Below are 20,737 nucleotides of genomic sequence, written 5' to 3'. Positions count from 1 at the left end.
GTGCATGGCGAAGACAGGCGAACAGACTACAAAAGGCTCAGTGCTATCCTCAACACTGTTCAATGTATATACAAATGACCTGCCAACAACCATGTCCTGCAAGTTCATGTATGTTGATGGCAGCTTTTGTGTCACCCAAGTTTCATCCTCCTACACTCTGGATCAGATCGTTAACATAGACATTACAAAGTTGACAGACTACTGCAGGACATGGTGTCTCACGTTAAATGGAGTTCAGAACCAGGAGCCACAGTCTGAGGTCACAGGGCAGATCATTTGGAACTGAGATGAGGAGAAATTTCCTCACCCAGAGAGTGGTGAGCCTGTGGAATTCTGTGAAAGTAGTTGAGGCCAAAACATTGTATGTTTTCAAGGAGGAGTTAGATGTAGCTCTTGGGGTGAAAGGGATCAAAGGATATGGGGAGAAAGTGGGAGCAAGCTGTTCGATTGGATGATCAGCCATGATCATGATGAATGGTGGAGCAGACTCGAAGGGCCGAATGGCCTACTCCTGATCCTGTTTTCTGTGTTTCTATGTTTCTAAATCCCTCTAAAACCATATCCAGCATATTCCACCTCCACAATGCCAGTGCCAAAAAAGAATTGCATATCCACAAAGATGGTCAGAGACTAAAGCATGATCCCAGCCCAACATACTTGTGAGTGACTCTAGATAGGACTCTGTCCTTCTGGGAACATTTGAAGAAAACAGCAGCAAAGATCAAAACCAGAAACAACCTGCTAACCAAACTTGCTGCATCTACATGGGGCGGTGCTTTCCAAAGTCTCCACACCTCAGCACTTGCCTTATCATACTTGGCAGCAGAGTACTGTGCATTATCTGACAAAATTCATCACACACGCATCTTGTTGACACTCAGTTGAATGCAACAATATCCAACAGAACTGGAACGCACCGCTTGACACCCGTCCTATGATTTATGTCCTTGCAACCATTACTCTGCTGCTCATCTGCTGGCTGACGAATGCCGACAAGCTTATTTAAAGCATCTGTGCAGCACCTCGCTTATCACATCATGGGTCAGAATTTTTCTCTTGTCAGGAGGGCACAAGCCCGACCCGAACGAGAATAAAATAGTGCGCGTTGGGTGAGTGTCCCAATTTCGTCGTGCACTCTTGCAATATTTCACTCGGTGGGCGCACACGAGAGGTGGCAGTGCGCCCGCTGACAATTAAGAGGCCTATTAGGCCCTCAAACAATTAAACATCTAGTCGTTTGGTTGGCGGGTGAAAAGGTCAAGCAGCCTTTAGATTTTTTTATGAAACCTCATCCACGAAATGAGGAATTAAAAATACAATAAAAATATTTAAATCTCATTTATAAAACATGTCCCTGCTCATGTGACAGAGCATGCCCCCCACCCCCCCAACCCCATCCCCCCACCCCCCAGCAGCACTGAGGCTCTGAATGTGCCTTTTATGCCGGCTGGCCGTTAATTGGCCAATCAGCTTGAAATCATGGTCTGGGCATGATCGCGGGTGGCAGTCGGTTTCGTGACCGTTTCCGGGTCCACCCGCTGTGCTCGCCTGACGAGGATAAAATTCAGCCCATGATGGATCTGTTCAACATACTTACTGACTACCTTCCATCTAAGTGCCTCATATGGAGCACCCTTCCTGTGCAAGATTGACCAGCAGACATCCTTTGGAGCAAGGAATGGGAAACATGGGAAGTCACTAACAAGTTCCTGGTGACAAACCCCATTTGTTGAATGGAATGCTATGCTGAACAGGTTCAGGACAGACCAGGGCCTCTGTGCAGTTCAATCTTCACCTCAATACAAACCCCTCATGTACTTATGGAAAGACACAAACAATGTTGCACATTATTGAGGAGTGTTCCATCTACAGACTAATGATGGACTAATCACCTTAAGCTCAACAAATGAGGAGGCTATCGCTTAGCTTTGGGGATTTGCATTCACTAAATAAATAAATAAGTTATTATTAACTGATGGATTTAATATATGAGGTTACAAAGACAGTCCATGTCACAGTAACTTACCATCAGTTTCAGTTGAAAATATACCCAACGTCCAAGGCTGACATAATGACAACAAGGTTATTTTAGATTCGGCTTCATATCTTGCAGACAAGTTAGTATCTCTGAACAACAGGTCTGTTTGATAATTTAAATTCCATTTAGTTCAGCTTATTGCTGATAAGATCATATCTTTAACGATGATTTCCAGGTCATATACAAGCTGTACTTCTGAGATTATGCAATATTGTTGGTGAGCATATTTCCCTCAGGGCCATTCAGATCTCCCTCTGGTCTGTCAGCATGATGAAATTCAGTTTTCTTCCAATGTCTATTCTCTCTTGATAGCAATAAACTATTTTCTGTTCTCCGGAGCTGAAGGCTTATAAACAAGTAGTACACTGGATTATTTGTCTATCTCTGTCTGGTAGAGTTCTTAACTTTCCCTAAACTCCTGTACAACCTTTATAGAAAATTCACTACTTATCTTTTCTCTGGTTTTTCTGTCTTTTGTGTTAAAAGCACCATCTGTTATATGTTTGATTCCCAGGGTCAACACCTTCAGTACCATTTATCTATACACAGGTTAACCATGGCAAAAATTCCCTTATTTTGAAGCACATTTAAAATGAGCACACTTTTAATTATTTAAGAAAGCCAGACCTGTTCATTAAATACAAAACATTATACTTTGACTTTAAATAATTATGGCAGGACAATCCTAATAAGGATCAGGTCACTCACACATCTATTTGTGAAAACTCATTTTATTTTGTCTGGGTTTAAATAATAGCCCAAGACAGCAGAAACTAAGAATGCCTCGAGTCATTTTAGGCTTTTCTTACCTTAAAATAACCATCCATTCAACTTGTCAAGCCAGGGTGTGCCTAGCTTTAGCTGCTGATGTGGATGAGTTGGTAAGCTGTGAAAGAAACTTTAGTGCTCACAATACTGTTTTGAAGCACTCTTGGTTCTTTGCATTAACTCTGCATTTTCCAGAGTTCTGCAGGAATATTGAAAATGTTATTTTCCTACAATGCAAAGATGGCTAGAAAAAAGTTATTAGCATAAGTGCAATCCTATGTTTGAGGCTATTTCATTTATATGTTATAGAGGTACATCAGTTTGTATAACTAATTAAACCAAATTAAAATATTGGTGTTCTAAAATCTGTGAATTATATTAAAGTTTTAGGTTCATCACTTAGTTGACAGATGGGATTTTTTTTGCATCTGAATGCAGTGAGTAACTCTAGCATTGAGGCATATTGAGGCCTTTCTGCATTTGACTTAATTATATCCAACATCCTAGGCCTGCATTTTACCCTTGGCGGGTGTGCACGATCGGCGAGCCTAGGAACGATTGGCCCATGACTGCAGTTTCATGCTGGCTGGTCAATTAAGGCCTGCCCAGGATGAAACGCATCTTCTCAATGGCCAGGAAGGGCTGGGCAGGGGCAGGGGCCTGTTGGGCGCTGGGTCCAATGGCAACCTGGCAGGCAGTTTATTAATCGCACAAGCAGCTCCTTGAAGGCTTCCAGTAAAGAATCATATATTCTGTGTTCTGGAGAATGAAGCTCAACAGCAGCTGGAGATGCTAGACGGGAGGGTAGATCAGTGGGCACTTGGCCCCCTGGTTTTCAGACAAGTGCATCGCGGTTCTCTTGGATAGGTGGCTTTCAGGACGGACACCCTTGTTCACAGAGATGGAAGGAGGAGGCCACTGCATCAGACAAAAAAAGCTTGGGAGGAGGTGTCAGCTGAGGTCAGCAACCACAACGTTGTGTGACGCATATGGGTGCAGTATTGCAAAAGGTTCAATGACCTGCTGCACTCGGAAGGGTGAGTACGTGTTGGCTTGGATTAGTGTGTTGAAGTATTAATGTCTGGCCATCACCCCCCCCGCCGTTGAGCTCAGGGTCTGAGTGCCAACTGTCAATGACGCCAGAGCTGGCCAAAGGGGTGAGCCCCGGCTGCTTGGACTAACTACCTTGCGGCTCGAGGGCCACCACTTGGATGTGCCCTGCAAGGTACTCCTCAGATGGGATTGGCCAAGCTGCAAGAGTGGACTAATCAATGCTCCTCTATCCTTTCAGGAGGAGACAAGCTATAATAACATTGAGAGGTCACGGACAGGCAGAGGCCCCCCAAATCTCCAACTATTGACCAGATTTAAGCAGGACACCTTGGAGCTGGACCGCCACCACACCACTCATTCAGCCGCTCGTGGAGAGGCTGGGGTGTCAAACAAGGGTAAGAAGAGCACAGAAGTGAGAGTTTCAGATTGTGCAAACATTCTTGTGTAGTCTTAACATTGATGGGAGCCTTAAATCTGAATTCCCTATTGCTCATTGAGAGATGACGGCACCATGACGCAGGTCTCCATTGTGTCACTAGGGCACCTGGCATGCACAGTGACAGTGTAATGACTTAAACTAGTGACATGTTACTGTTCTCCCTTAGATTCACCAGAAGGCACTCGTTCGCAGGACCCCGAAGAGTCACCCTTGATGCCAGAGGACTACAGAGCTTCAGCTGCACCTGCGCCACATCTGCTGTCTGAAGCAAGCACCAGTGCAGATACCAGCACCTTGGTGCATGTTAGATCTTCAGCTAGAATGTGGTAAAACAGTGGTAAGGGCATTTCACACTCGCTTGAGGTGCAGGTGGAGGCAGAGCGATCCCAGGGCGCCAGCAGTCAAAGGACTGCTGGAGACCAGGTCAATGCTGAGCCAAAGGCAGGTGATTAGCCTCTGGAGTCATCCATTAGGTGGCAGATGCTAGATGTCCAGCGGAATATGCGGGAGGATCTGGCGGAGATCCATGAGGGCATGTGTGCCATGGTCTCTGTTGTAGAGGAGTCCATGTGGAACATGAGCACTGCGTTGACCCTCACGGCTGAGCGCACTGGCTCCTCCATTGAGAGAGTGGCGACTCTCATGGAGAAGCAGCTCCAGGGACAGAGTGAGGGGTTCCTGGGGTTGCGCTCAGACCTGCAAGCTCTCACACAGTCATTGACCTCAGCTGGTCAATGCCAGTGTGGGAGGTGGATGAGGCACCCAGTATGCCAGTTAGGTGCCTGTCCATCAATGGCGAGCAGGGAGGTCCAAAGCGACCTCACATTGGTGCATGACCTGCTTGTCATCTCTGCGGGCTTCTCTCAGGGTGCTCTGGATGACGGCAGCAGCTCCTTCGCCCCTCTGCCAGTGACCATGGCATCTGATGAGGCTACGATGACTGGGGAGATGCCAGCTGTTGCACTGGTCGTTCCCTCCCAGGCAGAGCCAGCACAGGCTCCACTGGCGAGAGGATGATGGCCAAGGTTATCAAAGCCAACAACGCACCAGAGTCTGCAGGCTGCCCCCAATGCCACTACCAGCGAGGGAGGGGGGGTGGTGGCACCAAGGCCTAACATTCATAAACATAAGTTTAAGGCACCATAAGCATAAAAGGGACTGGTTACGGGTGACTTTCTGTTCTGTAATGTTTTGTTTATATGTTTACTGGTGTGGAAATGAACATCAGAGATGGTAATGTTGATTTGTTTTGAGTGTGAAAATTACGTAAATTTAGTTTTTGTCGTGATGGCCTGAGTATGCTTCACCTTTTTATTTGGTGCAGGGTACACCAGTATGTAATGCTAAACATTGGTGGCTCTAAACTTTATTGCACATGAAATGAGTGAACTTTGGGTTCAAATGAAAGGATCATTTCAGACACCTGGGATGGAGGCAGGCCTGCCATGATGTGGAAGCTGATCCTTGGCAGCCTAACTGACCATGTGTTGGATCAGGGGACCCCTGGTGTTCCTGCCTCCTTGAAAGATCCAGGGGTCTGCCTCCACACCTTCAGCATTCTCCTCACTGTGCTCCTTTTCTGACCCAATACTCTGTGGCCTATGAAGCTGCCTCAAGATCCTCTTCCTGCAGTGGGTCCCCATTGCCAGTGCCCGATTGTGGAGTGCGTAGCACGCAACAACTATCAGTGACATTTGCTCTGGGGGGTATTGTAGTGCACCCTGAATGATCCAGGCATTGGAAGTGCCTCTTCAGAAGACCTATGGTCCTCTCTAACACCGCCCTTGTGGAGGCATGACTCCTATTGTAACACTGTTTGGCCTCTGTTCTTGGGTGGCAGAGAGGCATCATAAGCCACCTTTTCAACAGATAGCCCTTGTCACCCAGCAACCATCCATCCAGTCGGGCTGGAGCACTGAATAGTGTTGACACTTCGGAATGTCTGAAAATATAAGCATCATGGGAGCTGCCAGGGTACCTTGTACAGACTTGCAGAATCTGCATCCTGTGGTCACACACTATCTGCACGTTCATGGAGCGGAATATCTTCCTGTTGACAAAGACACCCAGCTGACCCGCTGGCACCTTGATGGCCACATGTGTGCAGTCGATTGCAACCTGGACGTGGGGGAACCCAGCAATCACTGCAAAGCCTCTGGCTTGCTCTGCCTGACTTGCTTCGTACGTACGGAAATGAATAAATACCATTACCTGCAGGAACAGAGCTTCTGTCATCAGCATGATGCAACTGTGGACAGCTGATTGGGACAAAGTTCCCCTACTGAGCCTGGAAAGAGCTGGAAGCCTAGACGTTGAGGATCACTGTGACCTTCAGAGCCACTGGCATGGGGTTTCCACCCATACAGTCGGAGCTGATCTCAGGCCCAATCATCTGACAAATGGAGGTCACAGTCTCGCTGCAGAGGTGAAGCCTGCTTCAGCATTATACCTCGGACATGTTGAGGTAGCTGCATTGCTGCCTGTAAACCCTGGTAGCAGGATAATGGTGTGTTCTGCAGCCCCTTCTGCATTGGACTACCTGATGGCCCTGCCCCCCTTGTGCCTGCACCTCCCCTCCCACAGGTCACTCCCCTGGAAGCAGCATTGGGACATCTGGCCTCCTCACTCTTCTGACCCTCTCTGCCTCCTAAGAGGAAGTGCCTCCAGTGGAGATCACAATTGCTGTTAACAGGGTAACGGAAGGCTGTCTGATACCTTGAAGGTTCCACACAGTCAAATTCCCCCAGGGGCCTTGGAGACACCACACTGGCAATGCTGCTGACCCTTTTTATCCCGCCCATGGCTGAAGTTTTGAAAAATGTGATTTGCCCACCTGCCCTTTATGCCTGTGCGACAAGCACAAAATTGCATGGGCAATGTAAAATCAGGATCAATTGGGTTTTTAATGGCCTTAAATGGCCTATTAATTGATGATAGGTGCGACTCTGACACCCGAGTGTGCCCGCTGACCTGAAGTTTGTGATTATGCAGGATGACATAGGGATGCTCGCCCGATGTCTCCTCACACTATTTTACGCCTGATTGGGTTGGGTGCGCGCCCACCTGTGAAGTGTAAAATTCTGTCCCTAGGTTTTGCAGTGTGAGTGAGTCTGCATACAAATGGCTGAAACCAAGGGCAGAATTTCACCCTTGTCGGGTGGGCTTGTCAGGTGCGGGTGGAAGCAGTTGGGAAGCCTTCCGCCGCCTGCGATCGATGCCGGAAGGCGACTTCACAATGGCGAGTCAATTAAGGCCTGTCCAGTGTGAAACATAAGCAGCAGCGCTCAGCGGCGGCAGGACTGCGAATGGGGTGAGCGTGACCTTCGTGCATGTGCATGGGTGCACGCTTCATAATCTCCCTGAGGCACAGAGCTGTCTCAAGGAGATGGAGCATTTTCAAACAAAATACTAAAGAAATGAATAATGTAATAAAACATGTCCCCTCAGGTGACTCTGTCACATGAGAAGGCACATGTTATTAAGTAAATTAAAAAAAAATTATTTTATTTTTATTTTCTTTAGGAAACCTCATCACACCTGTGGATGAGGATTCCTAAGTGCAAAGGGTGTTTGGTCTTTTCGCCTGCCCGCCAACCGTAAGGTTGGATGGGCAGCGAAAAATGTAACTCAATTGATAATTTAATGGCCTTAACAGGCCTTTTAATTGTAGGTGGGCGCACTGCCGACTCTGACACGCACCTGCCAAATGGAATATCGCGAGACTGCGCGTTGATGTCAGGATGCTCACCCGACGTCAACCCGCATCATTTCACAATCGAGCTAAAAATTTTGCCCTAAGTGTAAAACTTACATGAAGAATAGGTGTTAACTTTGACTTGGGTGATAATATAAAATGGGAGATGATTATTGATCAGTTATGCATTTCTCCGGATTATAATATCTACCTTGTGTTCTGCCTCGTTTCTTTTTAAACCCACATTGTAACCATCAGTAAAACAGCATACCTTAATCTCTGTGACATCATACAACTCTATACTTATCTCAATGTCATTACCTTTGAAAACATATTCCATACTTTCATTATCTTCCGACTTTCCTTATAGGCCTTCATAGCTCTTCCCTATATAAATAGCAACTTTCCGACCACATTAGCATTCTGTCCCACACATAACCATACCCGATCCTTTGACTATCATTTTGTTCTCATAATCCAGTGCATTCAATTTAAAATTTTCACATTTATGTTATCTGCAAACTCCTCCCCTCCAGTTTATATTCTGCTTCCAACTATGGCTTCTTGTGTGTTGCCTTCTCCACTCTTCTACTGGTAACAGAGCCGTGGTACTACTCTCTAGATTGCTCATCCTAATTATTCCACATTGACTACATCTCCACCCACCTTCGGAAGCCCTCTAAAAATCTCATTTTTGAAATAGATATACTTGGGGCTTCTTCTATTACTTGGTGACTGCTTCTTCTCTGTGACACACCTTTGAACAATTGGTGTATTAAATGGATAATATAAAAACAAGTTGTTACTCATTCAGGTCAGTGGAAATACTGATAGTTTATATCAACAGACTGAGGTTTCTGTTTTTTCCCCTCAATATTGCAAACTGCAAAAGGATAATTTCTGTGTAGGTAAGAAAGTAGATAAGATACCTTGTGAACTCAATTTAGGATTTTTGATTCTGAAGTAGGTTATCAAGAGTTGACTCACTGAAAATTGGATATTTATGTTTAACTGGTGGTTGTGAGAAGCAAAAGGGAAAGTTAAAGATTCCAAGTAACATTAGATACAGTAAGTAGATAATCTGGCATCATTGGCAAAAGATCACTTAGTTCCCAGCTGGGCAATTTTGAATGGAAGTTTGACAATAGCCAGCTATTTTTATACATTTTCCAACCCACTGTCCCAGTTGGTAAATGTGGAGCAATTAATTCTCAGTCACTGGAGGCAACATGGCACAAAGCTGAAGTGTGATATTGCAGGAGAAAGTTAACGTGTGAAACTCTATTTGAATTGCATACCTGCTGGCTGATCACAAAGCCCTGCTAAAAGGGCTGTGAGTTATGTGCAGACTGTGCCCTTATCCTTGTCACAGGGAGAAAGGATTGTGTGGTTGGTAACTGTATGGGAAGCACAATCTACTAGGTAGGAATATAAAGATTTCGTATGCATTCATTTTTTAATAGTTGATATGAGGACAGCCATTGGCATGGCAATCATGTTTTAAACAATCATATGGTTGGCAGGTTATCACTTGGCAACAATGACTTGATTCATTAACAGTCAATGAAAGCGTAGTGCACATGTTTGGCAGTGAATCTGAAACTGACCTAGAGAATGTGACTGGCATAGTTATTGGAGAACACCATTTTTATAATTGGGTCAGCCAAACACAAACAGCACAAGGTCATGTTTCAATCAAGAGAGCTATGATTAATTCTGTTGACACAATTTTTGTCACTGGCAGGGAAAACACAGTTGGCAGAGTAAATGTGGTTAACGTGACATAAATAGATAGCAACAGAGTTGCAAATGTTTTCAACACTTAGTGCACTGAGCCACAGTTGACAGTGGAAGCTTGGATTTAAAAAAATAGCTACAAATGTTGAAGTTTAATAAAGAAAGCCATTACTATCAATATTTGCATTTTCGTAGCACCTCATGGGGAGTGTGGTGGGTACATTGAGGAAGTGAAAAATTCCAGTTATGAGATATTGGCAAAGAATAATTTAGAATAGGGAATGAGTTATGAGTTGTTAATTCAACACAGTGGGGATGTAGAGATGAAAGAGTGCCAGATTGGAAAATAGGAAGCAAACCTGCAAATCCTAAATGTTTTCCTGTACAGATCTAACCAACACGGTATGCAGTATTATATCTGAATTATTTGAGATATGCACACAATCAATTTGTATGGTCTTACTCAAAAAATACAGCAAGTAAAAAAATCTTGGATCTTTCATAATGGTGAAACACAGAAATGTTGTACAAGCAATGCCATTCACATCACTAAGTCTTTTGTTGATGTTAAGCTTCTCAGTTATAAAAAAACAAAGGTTTTTTTTTGGTTTGCTGTCATTTGCTACCTTACAAATCGCCAAACCATGTCACATGCAGTCAACTGCTTTTCTGGTGTTGATTTTAGAAGGACAGAGAAAATCTTTACATGGGATATTTTGTTCGCAAAACTTTCCAAGCATATTAATGCATTTCATCGCTTTTTTTAATATAAGGGCAGAATTTTCCAGGATCGGCACTTTGAGCGGAGTGGTGCCATCAGCTGGTGTAACTTCATCCACGTGCAGAGTGACAACTGGGTGATAGAATAATAGAATTCTAGAAACTAGAGCACATAAAGAGCTCATTTGCCTCATCCTGTGTGTGTTGGTTTACTCTGGATTGCTCCTTGTCCTTTTCCATTAAAAAAAACTTTGATATTTTAATGCTATGATTGGATAATTAAAGTCCCCAAATATATATTGTATAATTCTTGCACACCTCTGTAATTTCATTGCAAGTTTGCTCCTCCTTTTCTTTCCCACTTGTTGGTGACCATTTGAATACACCCAGGAATTTAATGGTAACTCTGCTGAGTTATCCAACTTAATCCTATTTCTCTGCCTTTATTTTGTTTCATTTTATAATATCTATTGTTGCTTGTTCTTCTGTTTTAAATATCTATCCATTTTCTGTTTATACATATGGAGAAGGACAAGATGGAATAGGCACATGGCAGATGAAATTCAATCCAAAAAAGTGTGAGGTAATGTAGGAAGAATGAGGAGAGACAATACACAGTAAATTGTACAATCTTAAAGGGGATGGAAGAGCAGAGAGAAATGGGGTATTTGTGCTCATATATTTAAAGATGAAGAAGTTAACAAAGCATATGGGACCCTAGGCTTTATAAAGAGGAATAGAGTACAAAAAGCAAGAAGTTATGCTAAACCTAGTTCAGCCCCAGCTGGACTTCAAAGGTAATAATCTCCAGATTACTTCCTATATCACATACAGGTGAGCATAGAAATAAGAGAATAGAGAAGGTGAATGTGTGGCTGGGGAGATGATGCAGGAGAGTGCACTTCAGTATCCTGGGACAGTGGAATTGACTCTGGGACAGATGTGACCTGTACGGGCCAGACACATTGCACCTGAACAGAGCCAGGACCAATATCCTTGCAAGGTTATTTGCTAGTGCTATTGGGGAGGGTTTAAAATAACTCAGCAGGGGTTTGGAGATCATGGGGCAATATTGGAGAAGATAAACAAGGTGCACAGAGAATTGGGATATCACCAGAGTAGGTGATAGTAAGGTATTAGGTGGGGTCAAAGAGAGAGGGAATGTAATAGGTTCTAACTTAGGTTTACTATGTATGTGAAAACAAGAGTGTGGTAAATAAGGCTGGTGAGCTGCAGGCACAGATAACCACATGGAAACATGTTTTGGTGCTAATGGAGACCAGGTCCAAAAAGGGAAGGACTCAGTACTAAATATTCCTGGATACAAGGTGTTCAGGAAATATAGTGAAGGAAAGAAAGGAGGAGGGGGTAGCAATATTGATTAAGGAGAATATTGCAGTGCTGGAGGGAGAGGATGCCCCAGATAGGCCAAGGACTGAATCTATTTAGGTAGTACTGAGAAACAACAGAGGTACCATTAAATTCTTGGGTGTATTCAAATGGTCACCAACTAGTGGGAAAGAAAAGGAAAAGCAAATTTGCAATGAAGTTACAGAGGTGTGCAAGAATTATACAATATATATTTGGGGACTTTAATTATCCAATCATAGCATTAAAAATCAAAGTTTTTTTTAATGGAAAAGGACAAGGAGCAATCCAGAGTAAAAATAATTAATTGGGGAGGGCAAACCTCAATGTTTTGACAGTGGATCTGGTGCAGGTAAATTGGAATCAAAAGATTGGAAGGTAAAATTGTAATAGAACAACTGGCTGTCTTTAAAGAGGAGAGAGTTCAGGTACAATCAAGGTATATTCCCATGAGGGGGAAAGGTGGGGCTAGCAGATTCAGAGCTCCCTGGATGACAAAAGAGATAGAAAGTAAGGTGAAGCTGAAAAAGGGTGCATATGACAGCTGGTTAAATGGTTGTTAATGCAATGGTGGGTAATACAGTTGAGCACTGGATTGAATATAAAATGGGCAAAGGGGAAATGAAAAAACAAGAGAAGGAAAAAGGAAGCATTAGAAGAAACTGGCAGCCAACATAAATGGGAATCCAGAGGCATATAAATAGTAAAAAAAGGTGCTAAAAGTGGGTGTGGGGCCAATTAGGGACCTGAAAGGGGTTTTACACATAGAGGACAGGGATATGGCTGAGATAATAAATGAGTACTTTGCTTCTGTCTTTACTTCGTGATGAAGATGCTACTCAGGTCACATTGAAAGAGAAGATAGTTGACACATTCGATGAGTGAAAAATTTATAAATAGGAGGCATTAGATAGACTTAAAGTTGATAAATCATCAGGGCTAGAAGAATGCATCCAACAATACTGAGGGAAGTTAGGGTGGAAATTGTGAAGGCATTGGCCATAATCTTCCATTCCTCCTGGGGTGGTGCCAGGACTGCAGAACTGCAGCTGTTAAACACTCGTTCAGAAAAGGCTGTAAGGATAAGCCTAGCAATGACAGGCCAGTCAGTTTAACTCCGGTGATGCAAAAGGTTTTAGAGGTTATAATTTGTGACAAAATTAAATAACCACTTGGCAAATGCAGATTAATGAAGGAAAGCCAGCACAGATTTGCTAAGGGTAAATCTTGTTCGACTAACTTGCTTGAATTTTTTGATGAGGTGCTAGAGAGGAATGATGACATTAATGAGGTTGAAGTGGTGTACATGGACATGCAATTTGATATAAGGAGGTGTAGGAGCGGAGGGTCCTGGAATATATATGCACAAATAATTGAAGATGGCAGGGCATGTTGATAAAATGGTTAATAAATAAAAGGGGATACTGGGCTTTATAAATATGCACATAGAATACAAAAATGAGGAAGGTATGATAAACGTTTATAAAACACTAGTTCAGCTTCAACTGAAGTACTCTGTCCAGTTCTGGACACCATAGGAAGGATGTGAAGACATTACAGAGGGTGCAGAAATGACTCATGAGGATAGTTCCAGGGATGAGGGACTTTAGTTACCTGGATAGATTGGAAAAGCTGGGACTGTTCTGCTTAAAGAGATGGTTGAGAGGAGAGTTGATAGAGATGTCCAAGATCATGAGGAGTTTAGAGAGAGTTGATAGATAGAAACTGTTCTCATTGGCGGAAGGGTGGAGAACCAGGGGACACCAATTTAAAAAAAGGTACTTCTGCATGAACTGACTAATGCAATCAAATACGCCTTACTTTGCTGTGTACCACATTTTTGGCAGATATTTAGCATTATAGGAATAATTACAAAGTTGCTCCCAGCTCTCCAGTGTGCTCAACTTTCCCCACCACGCTAAGTCAAAAAGTCCAGTATGCTTTGAAAATGGTTTCACTCAGCCCAAGTTTTCTGGATGTAATTTTCACTAGCAAGGCAGGCCAGGCCAGACCAGGTAAGGACAGATTTTCTTCACTGAAGTACATTAGAGAACCTGATGTTTTTTGTGGTAATCTGATGTGTAATATACCATTAAGAAGAATGCTATAATGGAAGATCACATGATCTTTGTATTCAATAGCAGAGTAACATGGGCTACCTTAGTAGTTAGTAGTCAGTAGGAGAAGCCTAGAATTTGAGTCTGTAATGTAGAGGCAGAGTTTGAGTTGTAAGCACGTAAGTATAGCTGCTGAGTTCCTTTGTAAATAAATAGAATGTATTCTAGGTGAGAACTGTCTGCTGACCTACTCTGTCTATGGTACCAACTCAGCCATCCCAAAACAAGCAGATCCATTAGTCCAGCTAAACTAGTGACCAGGATCCAGCAGTTTTTTATGACAATCTGTTACTTTCATGATTATTATTATTAACTCAAGCTTTATAATTCCATATTTTTTAAGTAACTGAATTTAAATTTCCCACCTGGTTTGTGAGGTTTGAGCTCATATCTCCAGTTTATTAGTTGAGACCTCTGGTTTACTGATTCAGTAACATAAGCAATATTGTACCATAAACTGTACCATTGGACCTGTGGCCTTACAGCAGGGTAGGATTAGCACAGCCAGTGGCTGTCAAGGTGACTGTGACTCGGAATTTTTATGCCAGCAGATTTTTCCAGCTTGGAAGAGGCGACTTAGCCAACATATTACAATTTGTCGTCCATCAATGTATCTGGGCTGTCACAGAAGCCCTGTACGCCAGGAGAGGGGGCTTTATTATCTACTCTGTAAACAGAGGGAAGCAGGAAGAGAGGTGGATAAGCCAGGATGCTGCTCTACCCCATTGTGCAGGTAGCACATGCCCTTGCGAGTACCACATCTCAACGGGGAGGTGGACCAAAACCCCAAAGGTGCAATTGGCATGTGACCACGCGACAGGGTATGCAGCCATTCAACAACACACTCAGTACTGCCTTCATGCTGCAATCACATTAATGAGCAGACAACACAATGGCCCAGCTGTTCCATTCCCTGAGTGGGGCGGTTGCGCCAGGGAAAGCCCCTCGGAAGTCCCCATGCAAGGGGTGCATGAGAATTGCCTTGCATGTTTCAACTTCCAATCGGCAATCACCCTGCGCCTGGAACTGTCTGAAACTCTGATTTAAATTGGAGATTTTGGATGGTTCCAACTCTCTTAGGAGAATAGTTACCCAGTAACTAATAAGGGTATTTGGCATAGCAAGGGTTAATGTGAGTCTGGAGAACAGTATGGCCCACAGTAAGGAGTCACGTTACAAATGACCTGGACAGAGAGCAGACAGGTTAGGACACGGAGCAGACAGGTTAGGACACGGAGCAGACATGGTCCAGATACTTGTATTACCAATAAACACTTTGGGCAACATTTTTCCCCTATCGGTGGGGGGATGTGCGGGAGCGAGGGTGGGCGGGTGGATTCCCGATCGGCACCCAGTCGGGGGCGCGCCATTTTATGTGGGCGGGCCAATTAAGGCCCACCCAGTGAGACATCCGCCAGGAAGCACTATGCGCTCCCTGTGCAGGTGGGGGTGGACACCCTCAGCCGGAAGTGCGCTCTTTCGCACATGCGCGCGAAACAGCGCACAGATCTCCCTGAGGCAAAGTGCTGCCTCAGGGAGATCGGCTCAGATTTGAAACTTCAAATAAACATGAGAAAAAAATTTCGCTGCCATGTCCCCTCGTGTGACACTGTCACAGGAGTTGGACATGTCCATAACTTTTATTTTGAAATATTCTGAGATTTTTAACTCACTCTTGAAACCTCATCCTGACCATGGATGAGGTTTCATGCTTTTTCAGAAGCCCACCAGGGCTCCCCGCCTGCCCACCAACCTTAAGGTAGGATGGTCAGGTCCATTAATGATTTCAAATAGTTTTTTAATAGCCTTAATAGGCTGTTGACAGGTCAGCGGGCACGCAGCCGACTCGGCTGCCCATCTGCCGACCTGAAAATCTAAATGACACAGGGTGACATCCGACACACACCCGACATCACCCCGGGTCATTTTACGCATCGGCGAGCGGGCCCTGCCCCCACTCACCAAACAGAAGATTCTGCCCTTAATGTTCAACCTTACAAGTCTGAACCTCTTCATGAGGCCAACTGAACAAACCTTTTCAACATCCAGGAAATGTTAGAAAGATCAAAATCACTTGTACCTCCTGGGTAACTATGGTACTGCCCACCCACCGATGCCCCATTGGACCTCCTCAGCTACACCTCCTCCTACCAACCACCCAGCTCGCCCTGAGAAACGAACCATCCCACAACCCCTAACGACACTCCTGACCACCCAACTACACCCCCAGCTTGCACTGAGCACCCGATCCCCCTTCAGCCTCGACTATTGGCCCACCCCGATCACCTGACACCCCCACCTTCCCGACTGACTGACTACTCCCCACCCCTGACCCCCTGACAACCTGCAGCCATCCACTGACCACTTGACTCCCTGAATACTCTGGGGACCTGGGTTCAAATCCCACCATGGCAGATGGTGGAATTTGAATTCAATAAAAATCTTGAATTAAAAGTCTAATGATGACCATAAATCCATTGTTGATTATTGTAAAAACCAATGGGTTCACTAATGTCCTTTAGGGACAGAAATCTGCTGTCCTTACCTGGTCTGGCCTACATGTGACTCCAGATCCACAGCAATGTGGTTGGCTCTTAAAATACCCTCTGAACAAGGGCAATTAGGGGCAATTAGGGATGGGCAATAAATGTTGGCTTAGCCAGTGATGCCCACATCCCATGAACGAATAAAAAAAGAGCAATATCTAATGTCCTAACATTCACACAGATCTTAGTATCATCTGCAAACTTGAAGATCCTGCTCTTGGTGCTTACATCTAGATCATTAACAGCTATAGTAAAGAGCAACTGCCCCACCATTGATCCTTGTGGAATACCACTGATGATCAGTCTCCAAAAAGATCAACTCCATTAATAATGTTTTTTTGCCTACCTCCTTCCAGCAACTTCCCTATCTAACTCAATATGTTACCACAAATATTAAAGGCTTTGATATTGTAGAGAAGCCTCTTTTACAGTCCTTTCCCAAAAGCTTTCTGGAACTCTATGTGGACAATGTAGACAATGGGCTGGATTTATTGGGCGATAAATTGGGCAGGCTACCCTGCATGAACATAAAATGTGGCATGACAATGTCATCATGCCAGTCTCCAAATAATGCGCAAGATGAGTGTGTGCGTAAGTCAGAAACCCATCCGCCATTTTTAAATCTCCAATTAAGAAGCTATTGACCTGGTTAAAAAACCAATTGTAGGGAATTTTTCATTGCCAGCTGTTTTTTCGAGTGCGGACAGTAAAAAAAAATTGGCAGTACTTTAGGACAATGAGGTATAATGAGGTGGCACAAGGTCTGAAGAAAAGGCCTGCCATGGCTGCATGTAGCAGCAGATTCTGCTGGGGAAGGTGGCACTGTCTGTATGGTTGACAAGTTGATTTTTTCGACTTTTTTGAGCCTTCAATAAAAAATAAAGAAAAATTCAGAGAGCAGTGGGCCTTTAAATTTGTAGCCGTGACCAAGTTCCCGTTCACGGCAAAACCCCTCTGCCACTTGACATCACAGCTTAGACACCCGATTGGGCATGACGCACCCCTCCTTTGCACCTCTAATTGGCCATCATGATGCTGGACAACCACTAATTGGCCGTCTGATGCTTGATTCAGCAACCTGAGATGGTGGGGGCGGAAGCAAGCACGCCACTCACCCTCCATTCTGCCTCCCTCACTCCATTGAAAAATGTACAATCCAGCCCAATGTGTAATGGGCTTCCCTCATCCACTATCTTTTTGGCTTCTTCAAAAACTACAATCAGATCTGCAAGACATGACCTTTTTCTAAAAGATGTCCTTAATATGTCCCAGCATATTGTGTAGTTATAAGGGTGTTTGGCATAGCAAGGGTTAATGTGGGACTGGGAAAATGGTGGCACTTACAATGTGATGTAGAGTCACATGATTTTGCACTCAGTAGTAGAGTCTAGCAGAAGCCAGAATGGAGATACCTTCAAGATATATATAGTTATGTTCTATCAAAAACGCTTAATAGGCAAGCACAGAAACTTCCAGACCTCTTTGTGAGACACAGAAAAACCCTTACAGCATGATGGTAGCTCATGCATGAACCCAGAACCAAAGAAGTTGGAGCAGGACCCTAGATCTCAAGGCATGAAAAACCAAAGAAACTGAAGCCCCGACCTGACTGAAGTGCTCCTGATCTGAAGACAAAGCTGGAGATCACCTAAAAAGAAGCTCCATCCCCAGACCTGATCAAACGCAGAGTTAAAGGACCTAGTCAGATCACAAAAGGCTGAGCAAAATTGCAAGGAGAAAAATAGGCTGAAAGGCAGAAGAAGAACCCATTGTACAGATGAACAGCCAAACCTGAACCAATGCAGCTTCTACTTGTCTCACTTCCTCCAAATAAAAGATGTGGCTATGGGTACCCGCATGGGCCCCAGATATGCCTGTCTTTTTGTGGAGTATGTGGAACATTCCCTGTTCCAGTCCTACTCAAGCCCCCTCCCACAATTCTTTTCTCGGTACATCGATGACTGTTTCAGTGATGTTTCATGCTCTTGTCTGGACCTGGAAAAATGTATTGATTTTCCTTCCAATTTCCACCCTTCTATCACCTTCACACGGTCCATTTCCCTTCCCTTCCTTGACCTCTCTGTCTCCATTTCAGGTGATAGACTGTCTACCAATATTCATTATTAGCCCACTGACTCCCACAGCTACCTTAACTCCTCACACCCTGCTTCCTGTAAGGACTCCATTCCATTCTCTCAGCTCCATCACCTCCGTCGCATCTGTTCTGATGATTCCGCATTCCAGAATGGTGCTTCTTGTATGTCTTCCTTCTTCTTTAACTGAGGTTTCCCCCCACTGGCTGACAGGGCCCTCAGCTGTGTCTGACCCAGCTCCTGCACCTCTGTCCTCACCCCTTCCCCTCCCTCCCAGAACCATGATTGAGTCCCCCTTGTCCTCACTTTTCACCACACCAGCTGCATTCAAAGGATCATCCTCTGCCATTTCTGTCAACTCCAGCATGATGCCACCACCAAACAAATCTTCCCCTCACACCCCCACCCCCGTCAGCTTTCCTTAGGGACTGTTCCCTCCAGGACACTCTGATCTATTCCTCCATCAACCCCAACACCTCATCCCCTTCCCATGGCACCTTCCCAAGCAATAGCAGAAGGTGCAAGCACTGCCATTTACCTCCTCCCCCTTCACCATCCTAGAGCCCAAACACCCCTTTCAGGTGAAGCAGCTCTTACTTGCAACTCCTTCAATTCGGTCTACTGCATTCACTGCTCCCAATGTGGTCTCCTCTACACTGGGGAGACCAAACGCAAACTGGGTGACCGTTTTGTGGAACACCTTTGTTCAGCCCGCAAGCATAACCCAGAACTTCCTATTGCTTGCCATTTCAACACATCATCCTACCTCTCATGCTCATATATCCATCCTTGGCCTGCTCCAATGTTCCAGTGAGGCCCAATGAAAACTGGAGGGACAGCATCTCATCTTTTGATTAGGCACTTTACAGCCTTCTGGACTTAACACTGAGTTCAACAACTTCAGACCATGAGCTCTTCCTCTATTTTTACCCCTTTTTCAAATATGTATTTATTTATTTATATTCATTTATTAATTCATTTTAATCATTTTTCCCCAACCACCTCCCCAACACCACCAACAGGGCCATTTGTCACTTTTTTCTATGTTGTTCTTTCACAGAGCGCTGACCCTTGTTTTGCCATTAACACATTCTGCTATCTTACCTTTATTCCACTATCAGACCTTCTTTAGTCATCACCACCACCATTAACACTCTCTTTGTCTTCTGTCCATGACATCTTTGTGAATCTCTCCTTAGCCCCCACCTAACGCTGACCTTCTATCTGGCTTCACCTGCTCCATCCCCCCTTAAACGTATAAATTCTATCTCATTTTTATTTCTCTTTAGCTCTGAAGAAGAGTCATATGGACTCAAAAATATTGTCCACTCATGCTACCGAACATGCCCGACGCTGGCGGGCAGGTAAAATCCCGGCTGTTAACTCTGTTTCTCTCTCCACAGATGCTGCTAGACCTGCTGAGTTTTTCTAGTATTTTCTGTTTTTTGTTTCAGATTTTCAGCATCTGCAGTACTTTACTTTTATCTGATCCAATGCTCAGCCAGAGAACCTAGCCAAATCAGAAAGGGTGGGCAAAATTATTTAAAACCCAAACCTTTAAAAGTCTCAGGGCATGAATCAGGCAGAGTAATCTGATTTCTTTAATTACTCCGGCCAGCCCGGGTTCGGAGACAGTGTCAAACCATATGGTGGCTGAGCGCCACTGAAAAAAAAAGCTTTTCTAACAGTAGCCAGGGCCTAAAACCACCTATCGGGTTTTTGAGCTTTGAAAAAACAAGGACCTGGCTCAAATGGCTTATTTGCAGATTTCTTGAAGAATCAATTACTTTAATGAACCAGGCCTGTAATTATTGCTGGAGCAAGCCAAGGTCCCACAGATGTGGGAAAAAGAAGCCAAAGGACAGTGACGGCAGCACCATCTTGGAAGAGAGGACAAAAAAATTAAAGCAGTACTCCCCTCATAGAAAATGGCCATGGATTGTAAATTAAAATCAGCAGACCAATATGAGCACAAGCAAGAGACAAAGCAGATGCAAAATTGGGCATCATGGAGCAGAAAATGGTTAAATTACAGGAGTACATCACGATTCGGTAGGAAATCAGAGGGAGGCCAAGTTAATATGTTTTTATACTTCTTTTGGCAAAATTGCTGATGAAATAATTCTAATGTAAGACATTGATGAATCCTCAGCCAGCTTAATGA

The sequence above is a fragment of the Carcharodon carcharias genome, chromosome 12, assembly GCF_017639515.1.
Source record: "Carcharodon carcharias isolate sCarCar2 chromosome 12, sCarCar2.pri, whole genome shotgun sequence".
Lineage (NCBI taxonomy): Eukaryota > Metazoa > Chordata > Chondrichthyes > Lamniformes > Lamnidae > Carcharodon > Carcharodon carcharias.
This window is presented reverse-complemented; position numbering follows the sequence as displayed.